Here is an 18,495-nt window from a genome sequence, read left to right as displayed (position 1 = left end):
AGGCCTGGCACAGGGGAGGGGGTACATCACACAGCACCCAGAGGCGAGGCCTGGCACAGAAGAAGGGGGTACATTACACAGCACCCAGAGGCGAGGCCTGGCACAGGGGAGGAGGGTACATCACACAGCACCCAGAGGCGAGGCCTGGCACAGAAGAAGGGGGTACATTACACAGCACCCAGAGGCGAGGCCTGGCACAGGGGAGGGGGGTACATCACACAGCACCCAGAGGCGAGGCCAGGAACAGGGGAGGGGATACATCACACAGCGCCCAGAGGCGAGGCCTGGCACAGGGGAGGGGGGTACATCACACAGCGCCCAGAGGCGAGGCCTGGCACAGGGGATTACCCACGGACTGTAGAGTGGGGGACACAAGACACAGTGCCCAGAGGCAAAGCCTGGCACGGGACACTGTCCGGGACTGTCAGATGGGGGTATACATGACTAAGCCCTCAGACTTGCATGTGTGGCAAGGGTCACAGACAGCGCTCAGACTGGATACCTGACCGAGCTCTCAGATTTGCGTGTGTGGCAAGGGTCACAGCGCTCAGACTGTAAACATGACCGAGCCCTCAGACTTGCGTGTGTGGCAAGGGTCACAGCGCTCAGACTGGAAACATGACTGAGCCCTCAGACTTGCATGTGTGGCAAGGGTCACAGACAGCGCTCAGACTGGATACCTGACCGAGCCCTCAGATTTGCGTGTGTGGCAAGGGTCACAGCGCTCAGACTGGATACCTGACTGAGCCCTCAGACTTGCGTGTGCGGCAAGGGTCACAGCGCTCAGACTGGAAACATGACCGAGCCCTCAGACTTGCGTGTGTGGCAAGGGTCACAGCGCTCAGACTGGATACATGACCGAGCCCTCAGACTTGCGTGTGCAGGAAGGGTCACAGACAGCGCTCAGACAGGATACATGAATGACCGAGCCCTCAGACTTGCGTGTGCGGCAAGGGTCACAGCGCTTAGACTGGATACATGAATGACCGAGCCCTCAGGCTTGCATGTGCGGCAAGGGTCACAGCGCACAGACTGGATACATGACCGAGCCCTCAGACTTGCGTGTGTGGCAAGGGTCACAGCGCTCAGACTGGAAACATGACCGAGCCCTCAGACTTGCGTGTGTGGCAAGGGTCACAGCGCTTAGACTGGAAACATGACCGAGCCCTCAGACTTGCGTCAGCCCCAGAGACAGTGCAGCCAGTGTGGGCACGTGACTTGACTGAATCGTCACTTCAGTGTTGGGTTTGAACTGCAGACATACAGAAACCAGCGCAGGTAGGGTCTTTTATTTCTTAAACAATACATTGATTTTACTTTTGAATCGTGTGTGTTGGACTCGGCCTTTCCCCTGAATTTTTTCGCCTTTGACCCCCTTATCTGGGATGTCTCCCCCATGGGAATAAACCTGTATAGGCCATGAGTGGTGTGAGACACCTTGTTAAAATTGTAAAGTCATCTAATGGTTTGAGCCCTTGTAACCAGAACCAGAGAAGCAGGCAGTCCGTTGCGGGTTTACAGTGAAACATTTGTTCCTACCGCGAGGACATGACGTAAGCGCCCCTGATTCCTTTGTAAATGGAAAAAAAAGCGCTCCATGAGGCTTAACTATTGGATACGATTACCGCTCATGTTTAGCGCTTTTATAACAGGACCTCTACCTGTAACTTGAATAAGAGGCACTATATTAAAACGGACATATGAAGCAAACATTCCTTGGCCCGGACCATATTTTAAAATAATGGAAATCTGACAACATCCAAAAGTGGATTTAAAGGGAGATTATATTGGCCCCTGAATTACGACAGATAACAATTATAGTCTTGACAAAGGTGGATATAATTGTGAGAAACCACCGAAACGCGTCGACGCACTCTCCAGTATAATTCCTGTCTCGGATACCCTTGTGGATACACTGTATTGCTGTGTACATAACACTGGTGTCAGAAATAGAGTTTGGATATACGCTTAGTACTGTACAAGTTTATGTCTTACTATTTTCTGTCTTTATGTATCAATCTTGCTGGTCAACATTGAATGTCAGTTGTTTTATGGTTTTTATGGTTTAAATTGTTTTAAATCTGTGTTAAGTGGTTTTCTGTCCACTTTTTTAATTACTGTATGATTAATACATTGTGGTCTTTATTTCATATGTGAATTGTGTAATTGTTTTTGCCCATAAATTTTTATAAATTATACTTTTGCTCAAGGGAATCTCTCCTTTCGATTCACTTGTAAATTTCCCCATTGTAAAATGCACCTGACTGAAATGTTCTATGGTTAAAATGGATGCCATGGCCATGGGTTTTGCCTCTGGACTGCCATAGGTCAGCGGTCTAGTTAACATTACCCAGCTACCCCTAGCTTTTGGAGGGAAAGCCTGGCACCCAGGGTGCTCAACCCCTCCCCCTGAGCCAGTTTAGGCTAGCTTTGCCAACATTCTAGAAGGTTCTGGCACTGCCTGGGAGGAGGGTATAAGTAAGGGGGAGGTGCCACCAGAGAGAGAGTCTGAGCTGGGGCAGGAAAGAGAGGGGACCTGCTGCGAGGAGCTACCGCCACATGGGCCTGTGAGCTGGGCCCTGTATACCTAAACCCCCCCCCCTCTGCTGTCCCCTGGGCCCCTGAGAAGGGAGGGCCCCTACCCAGGTCCCTGACACTGTGAGGACCGGGAATTACGCCAGCGCTGCGAGGAAGAAGTGCCCAGGAGGTGAGGAGTGGGACTGTCTACCCCCCTTGGGAAGCTGTGGCCCCTTTGAAGCACCGCATGGGGAAGATCGTGCCCCCAAAAGAACTGTTGCTGGCTGAGGTGCTGTGAGGCCCTGTGAAAGCGCTGGGCCCTGGGACTGTTGTGGCCCCCTAGTGCTGTAAAGCCTGCCTGTCAAGCGCTATAATTGCGAAGCGCTGAGAAAGAGTTAATTTCCTGCCCCCTCTGCGTGGCCTGAGGAAGGAGCTGAGGTTGTGGGCAGAGGGAGGAGCAGTGCGCTGTGAATAGCGCCATCCCGCTGAGGAGAATCGCGCTGGAGGAGCCTACCCTCGTTTTGGTGCGCTGTTTGCCATTTAAAGAATTAATTAAAAGGGAGCCTACCCCTTACTGCCGCCGAGGAGTGTTGGCGCTACCTTGCGCCGGTTGTGAATAGGCCGAAATCACCGCCGCGGCCCGGCGCTGTCGTGGGGATCCCCCCCACTGCTGTGGGCACCATTGTGGCGGCCCCCGGTGCCAAGAGAGGGCCGCCAAAGTGAGTAGAGGGCTGCGCTAGGCCCTGAAGCCAGCCCCGACCAACCCACGTGACGAGGGCACCCGGCCGCGTCACTGGCCGCGCCCCCGCCCTCGCCGCATAGGGATTGGCTGCCGGCCGGGCAGCCGAAAGAGGCCGGGAGAAGCCCTGGTGAAGCTGCGGTGTTGCGGGGCTCCCGTGGTGCAGAGGGAGCCCCGTTTGTGCTTGCAGTCTTGCGAAGGCTGCCTTCAAATCCCGGGCCCCCGTGAGGAAGGAGGGGCCCAGCCGTCGTGAGTAGGGGGGCCTCGAGGCACGGGCTCGGTGCCTGCCCCGCCTCTGCCTCAGAAGCCCCGTAAGAGCGAGTGCTGCCCGCGGAAACCAGCCAGCTCACGGAGGCTGCCGTCGAGTCCCGGGCCCTCGTGAGGGAGGAGGGGCCTGGGGGAAGAAGTGGAGCCTGCTACCGGGTGACGCCGAGGAGAGTGAGCCGGGCAGGGAAGCCCCGCACCAGCCACAGAGGAAGAGCAGCACCCGAGGAGAGCCCTGCCCGCTGGTACAGAGAGGACAGAGCCCCTGAAGACGTCTGAGGGACATCAGGAGCCCGGTGAGTGGGGCTGCTTGCTGTGAAGTTGGGGGGTGTCGGGGCACAGGATCGGAGCCCAACGCCCCCCCCCAGGACCAGTGGTTTGCTGTAGGGACTCACCCCCAAGGACAGGGGTGCCCATACCAAGGACAGTGGTGCCTAATAATACGTACGGCACCAAGATATGCCCACAGGTCAGGCCGAATGCCTCCAGGCTAGATGGGGGCCAGAACTGAGTTCCACTGCTACAGTCCCCTGTTGGATCAGTGACCTGCTGGTCCCTAACCGAGTTGATAATTGGGTACTGGTTTGACGGATTAGCTACCTGGGCTTGGTGCCGAAATGTTGCCTGGTCAATTACGCAAATGGGTCTACTGCTCCTCTAAGGAAGTGTTGCTCGCCCCAGGAGATATTTAGGGGTGCTCATGGAAAATGTGATACAGGCCTGGTGCATATGTTATTGATGTCAATGCACTGCCTGATGTTTGTGTTGCAGGTTGGGGGCTAAGGAGTCATGTTCCCCAGGTTACCTTTGATGCCGAGCGCGTATATCTAAGGTTTTATTGAATACCAGGCCCCTGGCTGCATCCCATGTTAGGGAGCAAGCCTTGCTTTATTGCAGGTGCTCCTGTCTGGTTCATATGTTGTAGATGGGTGTGCTGCCCCTTGATTAAGACCTGCTCTGCCTGATGTTTGATACCCCTAGGGCTATGGTAGAGGAAGCCTTGCTGTTTCATTACAGGTGTTCCTGGTCCACGGGTATGGCCCCTACCTGATGTTAATGCAGCGTTTGTTCTCCTAGTGAGATGTTACCGGAATGCTAACGGATAAGATGGCACGAGGTTATCTGATTTTCACTAAAGTGTTTAGGCCTGCCTAAAGGAAGCTGCTGACTTACGGCCTACAGTTATATGAGGTTACTGATGCCAATGCATATCAATGCTTCCCGCCTGATGTTTGATATCCCTATGATGATTTATTGCAGGTGTTCCTGTATGTTGGGATTTACTATGATGCCCTGATGTTTTCCCTCACAGGGGTCGTGTTGGAGTGATAATGCAGGTTATGTGTACTCATACTAATGGTATTTTGCATTACAGTCTATCCCTAAGGATGAGAGCCTGAATTGGCCCCGCCATATTGGCCCCAGGTTCAATGTTAATTTAGTCACTTTTTTATACTTCAGATGGACTTACAGACTCAGCTCTTACTTCCCATGTAAATAATCCCCCCTTTATACACTTGGCTCTGGTGCCAGTTGGCGCAGTGTTATGATACCACTGTTATGCATTTTTGCTTTGCAGGTTGGAGATACTAAACTTCTTAATTTTCCAACTCAAACTGGTGTCCTGCCTCTTTTGTGGTGTGCCTGGTGTGTTTCCTGTGGGTACTGTGTGAGTGCTTCACATGTCCTCGAAGTTTGGCCTGCCCGCTTGGTTCCATGCTACCCCCTTGGAGATTTGGGTAACCCCATTTCTTACATTGGTGGCGAGCGGTGGGATAGGACTTGTGTTTGCGCAGTACCACAGCGGCCACGGGTTACACCACAAGTAGAGCTTTGAGAGTATTCATAGCCTTGTTGTGGGGATTATTGTTGACTGAATATTGTTTGCTGTATTGCTTCCTCCTGAAAGTGTTTTTGGTGGAATTGTGTCCCCTTGTTCCACTGTGGTTGTGTCCCGGGAAACCTCACCACGATGGGGTTGGTTTATGAGGAGGTGGAACTGATGGAGTACACCGAACAGGAGGTGATAGACTTCCTCCTGGAGAGAGGGATACCCCCAGTAGGAAACATTAGGAGAAAGCTGTTTCTTTATGAGGCCCTCAAGAGGAGAGAGCCCTTAAAGATCGGTGGGGACCTGTCTGATTACCCCCCTGAGTATTTAAAGGGTGGATTCGGTAGAAGCCAGAGGGAGGGCTCCCAATCCATATCCCTGGAGGGTAATTACCCCGATGAAGAGGAGGAAGAGTTTAACAGGGCAGAGACGCCAGTAGCTGATGAGGACACCGTAGATAGGGAGTCTCGCACTGGGTCCTGTCCCGGGGGCACTGCCCCATCCCTTTCCCTGTCCCCAGAAGAGTGAGTAGATAGGAGGGAAGAAAGGGAGCATCAGCTAGGGCTGAAGAAGCTCAGATATGAGCAGGCCATGGAGTTAGCGCAGCTGACGATTCAACAGCAGAGGCTAGAGACAGAAATGGTCCTAGCTCAGGAGAGGATGGCAGAGGCGGAGAGGGCCTTTGCCAGGGAAAGCGTAGCTCAGGTGGGTAGGTTGTCCCCTGAGAGTGGTTTTAAGAGCCTGGATACACCAGGATAAACCTGAGCCAACACCACCGCGGAACCGGATATCACCATCGCCATTCCCCAAGGATACAAGATCTCCAGAAAGGACCGCCCCACCCGCCTTGGAGGAGGAATCATTATCGTCCACAAATCCACCCTCCGCCTGAGCACACTCCCCAACGAGCCCACAGACTTGATGGAACATCTACACATCAAGAAACAGACCAGCCCTACCACCACCAACCAAGGAACCCTCAACTACTGACTTCCTGGACCCCATGGACCGTTCACCAACTCCATCACGGACATCATGTCCCCGCATGCCATCGCATCCACCAACTACACCCTGCTGGGAGACCTCAACTTCCACATCGACAACCAACTGGACCCCAACACCACGTCCCTCCTGGACAACCTCCACAACATTGGACTCCGCCAAATCTTGACCGAACCCACGCACTCAGCAGGACACACCCTCTACCCCCTCTTCACAACAGGAAACTCCATCACCTTCAGCCACACCACCGAACTCACATGGGCGGACCACCTATGCATCCACTTCACCTTCCGAACAACCACCATCCACAGACATCAGCACAGGCGACCAGCTCACCACCTCACTCAGCAACTCCACTCCAACCATCGCAGAAAACAACGACCCCAACACAGCAGCCCGAACCCTATACAGGTGGATCTCCGACAGCGCCAACACCGTAGCCCTCCTCAAGAAAAACAACAACACCCATGCCAAGAAAGCCAGATGGTTCACCACCGAACTTCGAGAGTCCAGGTGCACCTGCTGCCGCCTCAAAAAGTCCTGGAGGAACACCAAATCCACAGATTTTCACAACTTCAGGTCCACTATCAACGCCCACCACCATCTCATCAAAAAAACGAGGAAAAAAGCGATTGAAGACAAAATCTCCACACACGCACACAACAGCAAAGAACTCTTCAGCATCATCAAGGAGTTCGCCTAACCTACCAGCAAGTCCACTGACATCCCTCCATCACAAGACCTCTGCGACAAACTCAGCACCTTCTTTCACCACAAAGTCAAGAACATCTACAACAACTTCAACAAAGACAAACATCACACGCAACCCCCACCAACCACCCACCGACACCCTAAAGCCAACAATTGACAGCTGAACAGCCCTCACCACTGAAGACACACTGAAGACGATGAAGGCAATCCACTCTGGGGCACCCACGAACTCCTGCCCTCACCACATCTTCAACAGAGTCGCTGACACCATCGCACCCATGCTCCACCACACCATCAACCGCTCCCTGGCAACCACCACGTTCCCCGAAAAACTGGAAACACGCTGAAGTAAACCCCCTCTTGAAGAAACCCTCGGCAGACATCACCGACCTCTAAAACTACAGACCCATCTCCCTGCTCCCATTCCCTGTGAAAGTTATTGAGAAAGCCATCAACTGCCAACTCGCCACATTTATCGACGAGCACAACATCCTCAACTCCTCCAAATCTGGCTTCAGGAAAAACCACAGCACAGAAACTGCCATCCTTGCCACAGCAGATGACATCTGCACCCTACTGGACAAAGGATAAACAGTAGCCATCATCTTCCTCAACCTCACAGCGGCATTGGTTACAGTCTCCCATCGCACCCTAATACGCAGACTTTACAACGCAAGGATCCAGAACAAGACCCTCGACTGGGTCAGCTCCTTCCTCTCCGATAGAACGCAGCAGGTCAGACTCCCCCCTTTCCTCTCGGGCCCTATACCAACCACCTGCGGAGTCCCTCAGGAGTTCTCCCTCAGCCCTACACTCTTCAACGTCTACATGGCCCCGCCCGCCCCAATCGTCAGAACCTACGGACTCAACATAGTGTCATATGCAGACGATACCCAACTCATCCTCTCCCTATTCAACAAACCAACAAACCCAACACTGCCAGACACAACTTTCGAGAAGGCATGGAAGCCCCCGCAAAATGGATGAAACACAGCTGCCTACAACTAAACAACGACAAGACAGAAGTACTCATCATGGGCCCAAACCCCAATGCATGGAACAATACCTGGTTGCCCCCACCCTTGGAAACCCGCCCACCCCCACGGGCCATGCACACAACCTGGGAATCATCCTGAACTCCGAGCTCAAAATGGACTGCCAGATCAACTCAGTCTCGTCCTCCTTCTTCCATACCCTCCACCTCCTACATAAGACCTTCAAATGGATACCCTTCGAACACAGAAAGACCCTCACTCACGTCCTGATCACCTGCAGACTCGACTATGGCAACACACTCAATGCTGTAACAAACAAAAACCTCACTCGCAAGTTACAGAACATCCAGAACGCAGCCGCAAGGCTCGCCCTCAACCTGCCAAGACACTGCCACATCGCCCGGCACCTGCGCACACTCCACTGGCTCCCCCATCGAGGCAAGAGTCACCTTCAAGATGCTCATGCACACAAGGCCGTCCACGGCACCGGACCAGCATACCTAAACAGCCGACTCAAACTCCACGCACCCCAAAAGGACCCCAGATCAGCCCAGCTCTCCTACGCTGTGGTCCCACGCACCAGAAAAACCAGATCAGGAGGCTTCTCCCTCTCCTTCCACTCGGCCGAAGCCTGGAATGCCCTTCCGCTCCACCTCAGACAGACAACATCCTTTCCCATCTTCATAAGAAACCTCAAACTTGGCTCTTCGACGGCCCCCCTCCTTGATGGACTGGAACCTGCACCCTCCCACCCCTAGCGCCTTGAGACCCTTGCGGGTGAGTAGTCGCGCTTAACAAAAGCCTGATTGATTGATTGATTGATTGATTGATTTCATATTTAAAATTTGCATGAAGCAAATGGGCAGCTGGATTCTTGTGCTGCATATTTTCAAGGTACACTTTGCAGTATTATGTTTTATATTGAAAGGAAAAGTGTCAGACTGGACCTGCAGTTTCCCCAGGTTTCGAAAATGTATTATTGTTGGAGTCCAGCCTTTTTTCAAAAATGAAACATGCTCACCGACTAAAACGTGCAGATCTTGTTGGGTTGGAAGGAGCTATGTATTCACAAGGCTGTGTTGTGTGAGGAGAGTCTGGTGAAAAGGTAGGTGGTTTTATCACTCAGGTGAGTTTTTGTGATCTTGTGCCTCGCCCCATCAACCTCTTCCTACCCTTATGTTGAAGGTGATTTCCATTACAATAGCACGGTATATAAATTGTGAGAGTATTTGAATATTCATAAGTGTTGCTTTATATGTACTGGTTTGTGACATGTTAGACTGGGTGTTGCTCTCTGTGGATATGCATGTTGACGTCTGTGATGTTGGTAATGTCTGAGGTCTTGGTCTTTGTTCCCTTGGGGGTACGAGGGTGTCTCTGGGTGTATCGTAGTGTCTTCAGAGCCCTTGGGGTGCTATTTAGCTGTTTAGGGTGTGTGGTGTAAATGTTTTTACCTGGCTGGTGGGGGTGACTGTAGGTGTTTGGGGGGATTTGTAAGAGTATCTTGAATGTTGTGAGCTGGCGCAGATTGGATGTTTGGCGATGTTTTGTTGACGTTTGGTTGTGTTGGGTAAGTTGTCAGAGAGGTAAGCGCATCGACAAAGTGCAAGAAATGAAATCTACATAAGTCTTTTTTTGGCATACCAGCCACAGACCATAACACGGCCATGGTTTTCTTTCCACATATGGCTTTCACTTGCCCTTGTATGACTGGATGCTAGTCCGCCCTGTTTTACGTATGGAGGTCCTAGGTTATCTTTGGCGGGGAACTGCGGTTGTAAAACGTTTTGTTTGAAGAGTTTGTTGGTCATGTTTTCTTCTTGGGTATCGGACACTTTTCCTTTTCATTTAATCACATTAGTGAGGTTCCAGAAAACAATTTGGAAACATATGAGAATGTTCTCTGTGTTTGGGCTTTATTTTTTGAGTGATGCTTTGGAAGTAGTCTGATTTTTTGTGACTGTTCTGTTTGCAGTGTTTGTAGTCCTAACACATTGCGCATTAGTATTCAGCACTAAAACATTGTGCATTTATATTCGTCTGCTGGTTGGTTTTAAAATGTATACAAGAAAGGGTGACTGTGCACACCGGGTTAGTCCAATTCTGTTCCTCGTGAAGTTTTATTCTTTCTTTAAACATTTAGCGTGCAGCCCCGGCTCCGTGGTCCGCCCAATTTCCACATGTATAGGAATGCAAAACGGGTTTGGAGCATAGGCCCACATGCATCAAGCATTTTTGTATTCGCAAACGGTGCGATTCCTTAAAATCGGCCGTTTGCGAATGCAAAAGTGCTTTTTGGGATGCATGAAGCAATTTTAGAATTCGTAACATGTGTGCGAATTCTAAAATTGCGGGTGCTTTTAAGAAGTCGCAGATGTGCGATTTCTTAAAAGCAATGCATCATTTTTTTAAAAAGTGAAAATTCGCAAATAGGGTGCCAAATTTACCGAGTGGTTGAACCACTCGGTAAATTTGGAAAAAGTGTGTAAAATGTGTAAAATGGTTTTTTTTCAACATTCATGTTACGGACACACATGTCCTTAGGACATGTGTGTGTGCAACATGATGCGAAAAATACATTTCAGGGGTGCATGGGGGGGTCCTTTGGACCCCCCCCTGCACCCATGAAATTTTCTAAGTGCCACTCGCAATTTCCATTGACTCCTATGGGCCTTTTGGCCCATAGGAATCAATGGGAATTGCGAAAATTAAGTTAAGAAATCGGTATTTCTTTGGGATTCGGTAAAAATTGCGATTTTTACCGAATCCCAAAAGAATACCGAAAATATTGATGCATATCATTTTGCATTTCTTAATTTGCGATTCCTTATTTTTCGCAAATTAAGAAATGCAAAAAGACACAATGATGCATGTGGGCCAAAGTGTCTCTCTCCAAAAGTCGAACGCACAGCTCAGTCCTTCAGAAATCAACCACAATTTATTCCATTAAAGCCAATTTTATTCCAACTTATTCCATATAATTTAAACAATTCTTTTTCATCTTCTCACATGAGAGGCACTTCTGTACTTCAAAGTTTCTGATGCAGCAGATATGCCCATCCGGGCCTTTTTCTGTTGCACGAGACGTACATTCATAATCTTCAGTAATTAGTCTTTTACACCCAATGCATTTCAGGCTTTTTAAAGCCCTTCGTCAGGGGTTTCACTACAAATTTAAAATCATCAATGTTAGACTTTGTCTTCAGACCTCCGTACATAGATACTATCAATTATTGCTTTAAACGGTGCATGCGATATTCTTAAAAACACCTTTTAGTCAACGTTTTCTCTCTAAACTGCACTGATGTTTACATATGCATTTCAAAACAGTTGCCCGAATAAGCTTTCACTAAGTAGCACAACCCGCCCTTGTTCTGCCCCTTCACTTATTATTTAAAAAAGGCATGATGACTGTTACCCATCAGTTAATTCTCCACGCTGTTGACAGTTAATAGTAACCATTAAGCAGAACCCCATCGATTTTTTCCATACCTTAATTATCCGATTGTGCAAGCACCTTCTTAACTTCGTCCCCCATTCCGCAAACAAAGCCTCACTTCTAACTGACTTCCCACTTATCAGTTCGTGTGGCGTAGCCACGCCTCACCTGATGAATCAATTATGTGAACTTCCACTCCCTCGTTCCTACGAATTCCACAACACACCACTTTTGCTGCCTCGGAAGCTCCGGTTGCATTTAGCGCCTATGTTTTATAATGACACTGACTTGCATGTTATTACAAAAACCTATTCAAACAACTCATGCGGGCCCACCCGCAGATGTCTATGCACATTGATTAAGGAGTATATCATTATAGGGAATACGTTGGAATAAAATTGGCTTAAATAGAATAAATTGTGGTTGATTTCTGAAGGACTGGGCTGTGCGTTCGACTTTTGGAGAGAGACACTTTGCTCCAAACCCGTTTTGGTTTTAAGATGTACCATCTTGTAACCCCTGGTTTGTTTCATGCCGGTTAATATTTTTGCTTTCAGAAAAATGATTAGTGAGTGGGTCAGATTTCAGCATAAATTCAATCAGATTTGGGTTCCCTTTGCCCTCTAGATTGTTATTGCCTCTTGTTTCCCAGTGCTTTGTTTTGTCATTTGGCATTTGTTCATTGGGACGGTGCTGTCCCCTGGTTTGTCTGTTAGCCATTTATAAACTGCAGGTATAATTAAAGTTTCATGGATAGTGTGCTCTGTCACAAACATGTATGTTCCTGCCCATCTCAGCCTTTTCAAACTGTTGGCAGCTGACATTCATAGGCAGCAGCACAGTGCCTGTGCACTGGGTGGGGATGGGGAAGTATAGGCTCTTTAGCTTTACACAGCTATTGGCTGCTGAAGTCCTCCTTACAGTGGTGTAAGCCCCAGAGACAGTGCTTCACGTGACCTCGGGTCACACGCACACCCTGCCTCCTGTACTACGAGGCAAATATCGTACTGTTCTTCCTTGCTACTTGAGTGAAAGTGTATAGCCTTTGCATGCACCAACCAGTTACCGGTTCCATAGCATTAGACATTCAACGGAGGGCCGTTCCACCTGGCGCAGTGCCAGGCATCATTACCAAGGGACGCCCCACACCACATCTTTTGATTCCTCCACACACTATCTTTTGATAGTGTCCCAAAGTCATGCACCATATGTCTTCTTTTATTTCAGTTCTTACACTCGAAGGTGCCTAATAAAGGTACAGCCCCCACATACCTCAACAACCACATAAACTTTTGATTCCTCCACACACTGGGCCCGATTCACAGAACTAACTTAAGACAAAATCCTAAACTTACTACCATTTTGGTATTCACAGAAGGCACTTACTCATTTTGATATTCAAAGAAGTTAGGAGTCCTAACTTTAGGACTCTTAAATGCCTGCTGTGAATGCCAAAAGTCTTAAAATTAGGATTTTTCTCAATTTAGTAGTAGTAAAGTTAGGACTCCTAACTGCCTTCTGTGAATGCCAAAAGTCTTAAAATTAGGGTTTTTCTCAGTTCGAAAATGTAAGTTTAGGATTTTGTCTTAAGTTAGTTCTGTGAATCGGGCCCACTATCTTTTGATAGTGTCCCAAAGTAATGCACCATATGTCTTCTTTTATTTCAGTTAGTTCTTACACTCGAAGGTGCCTAAAACCTGACGCTTCACCGAGCCCCTACTCGGGCCAAAACATTTCCTGCTTCAGCACCGGGACACCCTTCCGGAATAACATAACATAACATGGATGTCTGATATCCTGCATAGGCATCTGACTTTGTGCCTCTTGCCACATGACTTGCTTAGTGAACCTGACGCAAGCATCGGTCTCTTGGTATCTTGCTGTAAGGGAGATTGTCAGAGGGGTGATAGTCCAGAAGGAAGGGTCCTGTTTTGTGACTATCTTTTGATCTCAGCTTGGATAAACAATGAGCTTAGCCTTGCGTGACCTTGCGGACAGTGCAGAGTAAATGGAACCGCTTTACTCTGCTTAATAAATAGCAGTCTAAGGGCTAGATGTAGGTAATTCCCATTTACAGACTCTTAAATACCGAATTTTACCGATTCGGTATTTAAGATTCTGTAAATGGGAAGGGGCAGATGTAGGTAATTTTAAAATCTGAATTACCGAATCTGTAAAATTCGGTATTTACCGATTCTTTGAAGCCCATAGGAATCAATGGGAAATACCGATTCTGTATTTACGGAATCGGTAAATACCGAATCCTGCCAGGGTGCAGGGGGTGTCACTTTGACACCCTCTAGAACCCCAAGTACAGGCTTGTGTGCCATGTGGCACACATACATGCCCTAAGGGCATGTCTGTGTGTCACATTGCACAGGTGTGCATGCACAGATGTGCATGCACACCTGAATTCGGTATTTTACCACACAATCCTATTGTGTGGTAAAATACCGAATTCAGGTGCCTGTGGCACTGTAAAGTGTGCCACCTACATTTGTAATTACAGAATCGGTATATTTACTGATTCGGTAATTTACCGAATCGGTAATTTTACCGAATCGGTAAATATACCGATTCTGTAATTTTAAGCCCCCTACATCTGAAAACCCTAATGCTGGTCGGAAACGGCCGAAATCGGCCGTTTCCGACCGGTAATAGGGCTCCTACATCTGGCCCTATCTTATCAGAAAAGGATACAGAGAAGCATACTGTGTTGACTGACAAGTGGGTGGATATTAACCAGCGGAAAGTCAGTCACGTTTGATGTGGGGGTGAGAGATGGCGACCAATGTCTTTTTGGAAGTGATTTTATTGCCCTTGGTTTAGCTCTACATGGTCTCACTGACACCAACTGTGTCTTGCATGAGAGTTTCTGATGGGATGCTCTGCCTCTGAAAATGCTACTTACAATCCAACTCTGCACAGTAAGGGGGCGAGTATCAAATAAATGGATGGGTGCGATTTGGGGATGTGTGACTAGTAGTATTTAATCATTAAAATATGTTTTTTGTACACAAGGTGTAAACCGTACTCACGAGAACACTTTGATGGTGTCTGTGATGAAGGTGAAGAAGATGAACAATCACGTCACGTTGGAAAGACTGTTGGCTGTTGCCAAAGAAACATCATTCAGGTAAGTCGGTGACTAGAGGGTATACCAAATCTGTGGACCTCCTGGGAAGCATCTTGGTATACTCTCTGGGAATCCGGATCTAGTTTTCACTCTTTCAACAAGAGGAGCATAGGGTCAGGTTAGGGACATACTCTTTTTTTCCCTCCTAGGTGGACCCGGAACTTCAACAATAGTCAACTACACGTTTAGCTCAGGGACAGCTTGTAGGTACATGCTTTGCAGCTTACCTTGAGCTAATGCCCTCACTGAGGTGTTTTTGCTGCCGGCAGAGCCACAGCACCACTTTGTGCAGTTGGTTCAAGGTAACCCGCCTCTCGTTTAGTATCTCCTTGCTCTGCCATGAATATACAGTACAGGGACAGGTGGTAGGCACTCTCTCTCTTTTTCCCCTTTTAGGTAGACCAGCACTTCGACAACAATCATCAACACATGTTTAGACGAGGGACAGCTTGTAGGTACATGCTTTGCAGCTTGCCTTGAGCTAATGCCCTCACTGAGGTGTGTTTGCTGCCAGCAAAGCCACAGCACCACTTTGTACAGTTGGCTCAAGGCAACCTCGCTCCTGGTTTGTATCTCCTGGCTCTGCCAAGAATGTTTAGAACAGGGACAGGTTGTAGGCACACTCTCTCTTTTTTTTCCCGTTTAGGTGGACCAGCACTTCGACAACAATCAACAACACATGTTTAGACTAGGGACAGCTTGTAGGTACATGCTTTGCAGCTTGCCTTGAGCTAATGCCCTCACTGAGGTGTGTTTGCTGCCAGCAAAGCCACAGCACCACTTTGTACAGTTGGTTCAAGGCAACCTGGCTCCTGTTTTGTGTCTGCTGGCTCTGCCAAGAATGTTCAGAACAGGGACAGGTTGTAGGCACACTCTCTCTTTTTTTTCCCGTTTAGGTGGACCAGCACTTCGACAACAATCAACAACACATGTTTAGACTAGGGACAGCTTGTAGGTACATGCTTTGCAGCTTGCCTTGAGCTAATGCCCTCACTGAGGTGTGTTTGCTGCCAGCAAAGCCACAGCACCACTTTGTACAGTTGGTTCAAGGCAACCTCGCTCCTGTTTTGTGTCTGCTGGCTCTGTCAAGAATGTTTAGAACAGGGACAGGTTGTAGGCACACTCTCTTTTTCCCCTTCTAGGTGGACCAGGCACTTCTACAACCATCAACAACATATCATTAGACTAGGGAAAGTTTGTAGGTACATGCTTTGCAGCTTACCTTGCGCTAATGCCCTCACTGAGGTGGGTTTGCAGCCAGCAGAGCCACAGCACCACTTTGTACAGTTATGTTATGTTATGTTAATAGTTTTTTATAAAGCGCACGTACACCCAGGGGCTTCATGGCGCTAACTAACAGAGAATCCAGATTGAAAGGGGAGAGTGCCTAAGCTGATGAAAAGAGCCAGGCCTTAAGCTGTTTCCTGAATGCTAGGAGGTCGGTGCAGGAGCGCAACCCCAGAGGGAGGGAATTCCAAAGTCCGGAAGCGAGAGTAGCGAACCTGCGTCCGCCCTGACGCTGCAATTTGAATGTTGGTGTGACCAGAAGATGGAGATTAGCAGACCGAAGATTACGGGAAGGAATATACCTGGACAGGAGGATGTTGATAAATTGAGGGCTACGGACATGGAGAGATTTGAAGACCATACAGGCTGTTTTGAATTTTACTCGCTGAGCAAAAGGGAGCCAGTGGAGTTGTTTTAGCAGGGACCTAGCTGACTGCCAGCGGGGCTGCCGGTGAATCAGTCTGGCAGCCTGGTTCTGAACCAGCTGGAGACGCTCGCCCAGATAAAGAGCTAGATGGAACTGGCATAATCCAGATGGGACAGTACGAGTGCTATCACCACCTGCATCAAGGCCGACTGGGTCAACATCCGACTGATTTTCCTTATTCTGCGGAGCTGGTAAAAACAGGAGGATACCACCGAGCCCACCTGGGCCTTCAATGACAGATCACTGTCGATGATTACTCCCAAGCTCTTAACCGATACGGAGGGAGTGGGCGGGAGACCTAATTCAGGGTCCAGTAATGTGGGCCCCAGAATGCTTGGCTTTTTCCGTTAAGGATAATTTCTGTCTTGCTTGGATTTAGTTTTAAATGATTCGAGTCTATCCAGCGACAGATATGTAGCATGCTGTCTTGAAATTCCCTGATAGAATCGGGAGAGCTGTCTGTAGTGAAAATAAGCTGAAGATCGTCCGCTTAGTTGAATGTGGCGGCCTTAAACTTTCTCAAAGATTGGATCAAAGGGACTAAATAAAGATTAAACAGAAGAGGGGACAGAGATGAGCCCTGAGGAACCCCGCAGGTGATCGGGAGTTTAGGGGCAGTGAAAGGGGCCAGGCGGACCGCTTGAGTGCGGTCGCTGAGAAAAGAGCTGATCCAACTGTAAGCTGAGTTCCGAATGCCATCTTGTTCGACACGGTCGAGCAGGATGGCATGATCGACCGTGTCAAACACGGCAGACAGGTCTAATAAGACCAAAGCCTGAAGTGTTGCTTTGTCTGTATTGGCGCGGATCGAGTCCATAACGGCAGTAATGGCAGTCTCGGTGGAATGAGCAGGCCGGAACCCAGCCTGATGGGGATCCAGACGGTTAGAGTGTTCAATAAAGTTGGAGAGGTGGCTGGTAACATGAGCTTCAATAATTTTGGCCAGGTAAGGAAGAGAAATTGGTCTGTAATTAGAGGGGGCAGAGGAGTCTGCACCTGTTTTTTTTTTAAAAGGGGCACGATCACTGCCTCTTTGAAGGCTTTGGGGACCACGCCCTGTGAGAGGGAGGCATTGAGAAGGGTAAAAAAAGGGGCAGTATTGGCAGAGAGAATTTCTTTTAGGATATACGGGGGGCAGCAATCCCTAGGGGAGCCAGATTTTACCCTTGTAGTTAAGGTACGTAAGTAATCTACATTGAGGGGTGGAAAGTGGTCAAAAGTGTGATCACTAGGGATCAGGGGAATAGCATTCGGTTTGGGGGCAGTAGCTGGAATCCTGGCTTTTATTGCAGAGATTTTATCCAGAAAGAATAAATGAAGGGAGTTGCATAGATCTTGAGTCACAATAGGTTTTGGGAGAGCTCTCTCCAAATTTGATAATTTATTGATGATGGCAAAGATGTCCTTGTACTTATTTCCAGAATGAGTTATTATGTCAGAGAAATATAAAGCCTTGGTTTGGATAATAGCTTGCCTGTAGGCAGTACGGGCAGCTATGTAAATAGTTTTTACATGGGGATCATAGTTGCTCCTCCATTTACGTTCCTTTTTGGCGGATGTCGAGTTTTTTTGCCCTGAAGTCCTCAGAAAACCACTTCTGGGAATCCGGACGGCGACTAGTTTTAAATGTCTTCAGTGGGGCATGTACGTTGCTTGCTGCTAACAGCCAGTGAGAGATGTTTATTTCAGCCTGCTCAAGACCTAGATCATCGGCTGGAATGGTGTTCGCTAAGCTGTCTAAAACGGCTGGTTTATTAAGGGTGCTCCATTTCCGGATGAGACCTCCTGCCATCGCAGGGGGTTTACTGTCCATTACAATGGAGATGGTAAATGTTCTCAAAGAGTGGTCTGACCATACGCAGGGGCTTATGGTGGGAGTAGAGATGGTAAGATTATTACTCCACACCTGATCGAGAATGTGACCCTTAACATGCGTGGCAGATGTGATGTGATGGCAGAAGTTGAGACCAGAGAGAAGTTCCATGAGTTTGGATGCCTGCGGGCCACCTAGCTCATCATTACACCAATAGTTAAAATCTCCAAGCAGGAGTATTTTAGCCTAGTCTGTGACCACGGTAGCCAATTGTTCACACAGGGACAAGGGGAAAGAGGCCATATGTTGAGGGGGTCTGTAAACTAAAACACAG

The sequence above is a fragment of the Lissotriton helveticus genome, chromosome 7 (genome assembly GCF_964261635.1).
Source record: "Lissotriton helveticus chromosome 7, aLisHel1.1, whole genome shotgun sequence".
NCBI lineage: Eukaryota > Metazoa > Chordata > Amphibia > Caudata > Salamandridae > Lissotriton > Lissotriton helveticus.
This window is presented reverse-complemented; position numbering follows the sequence as displayed.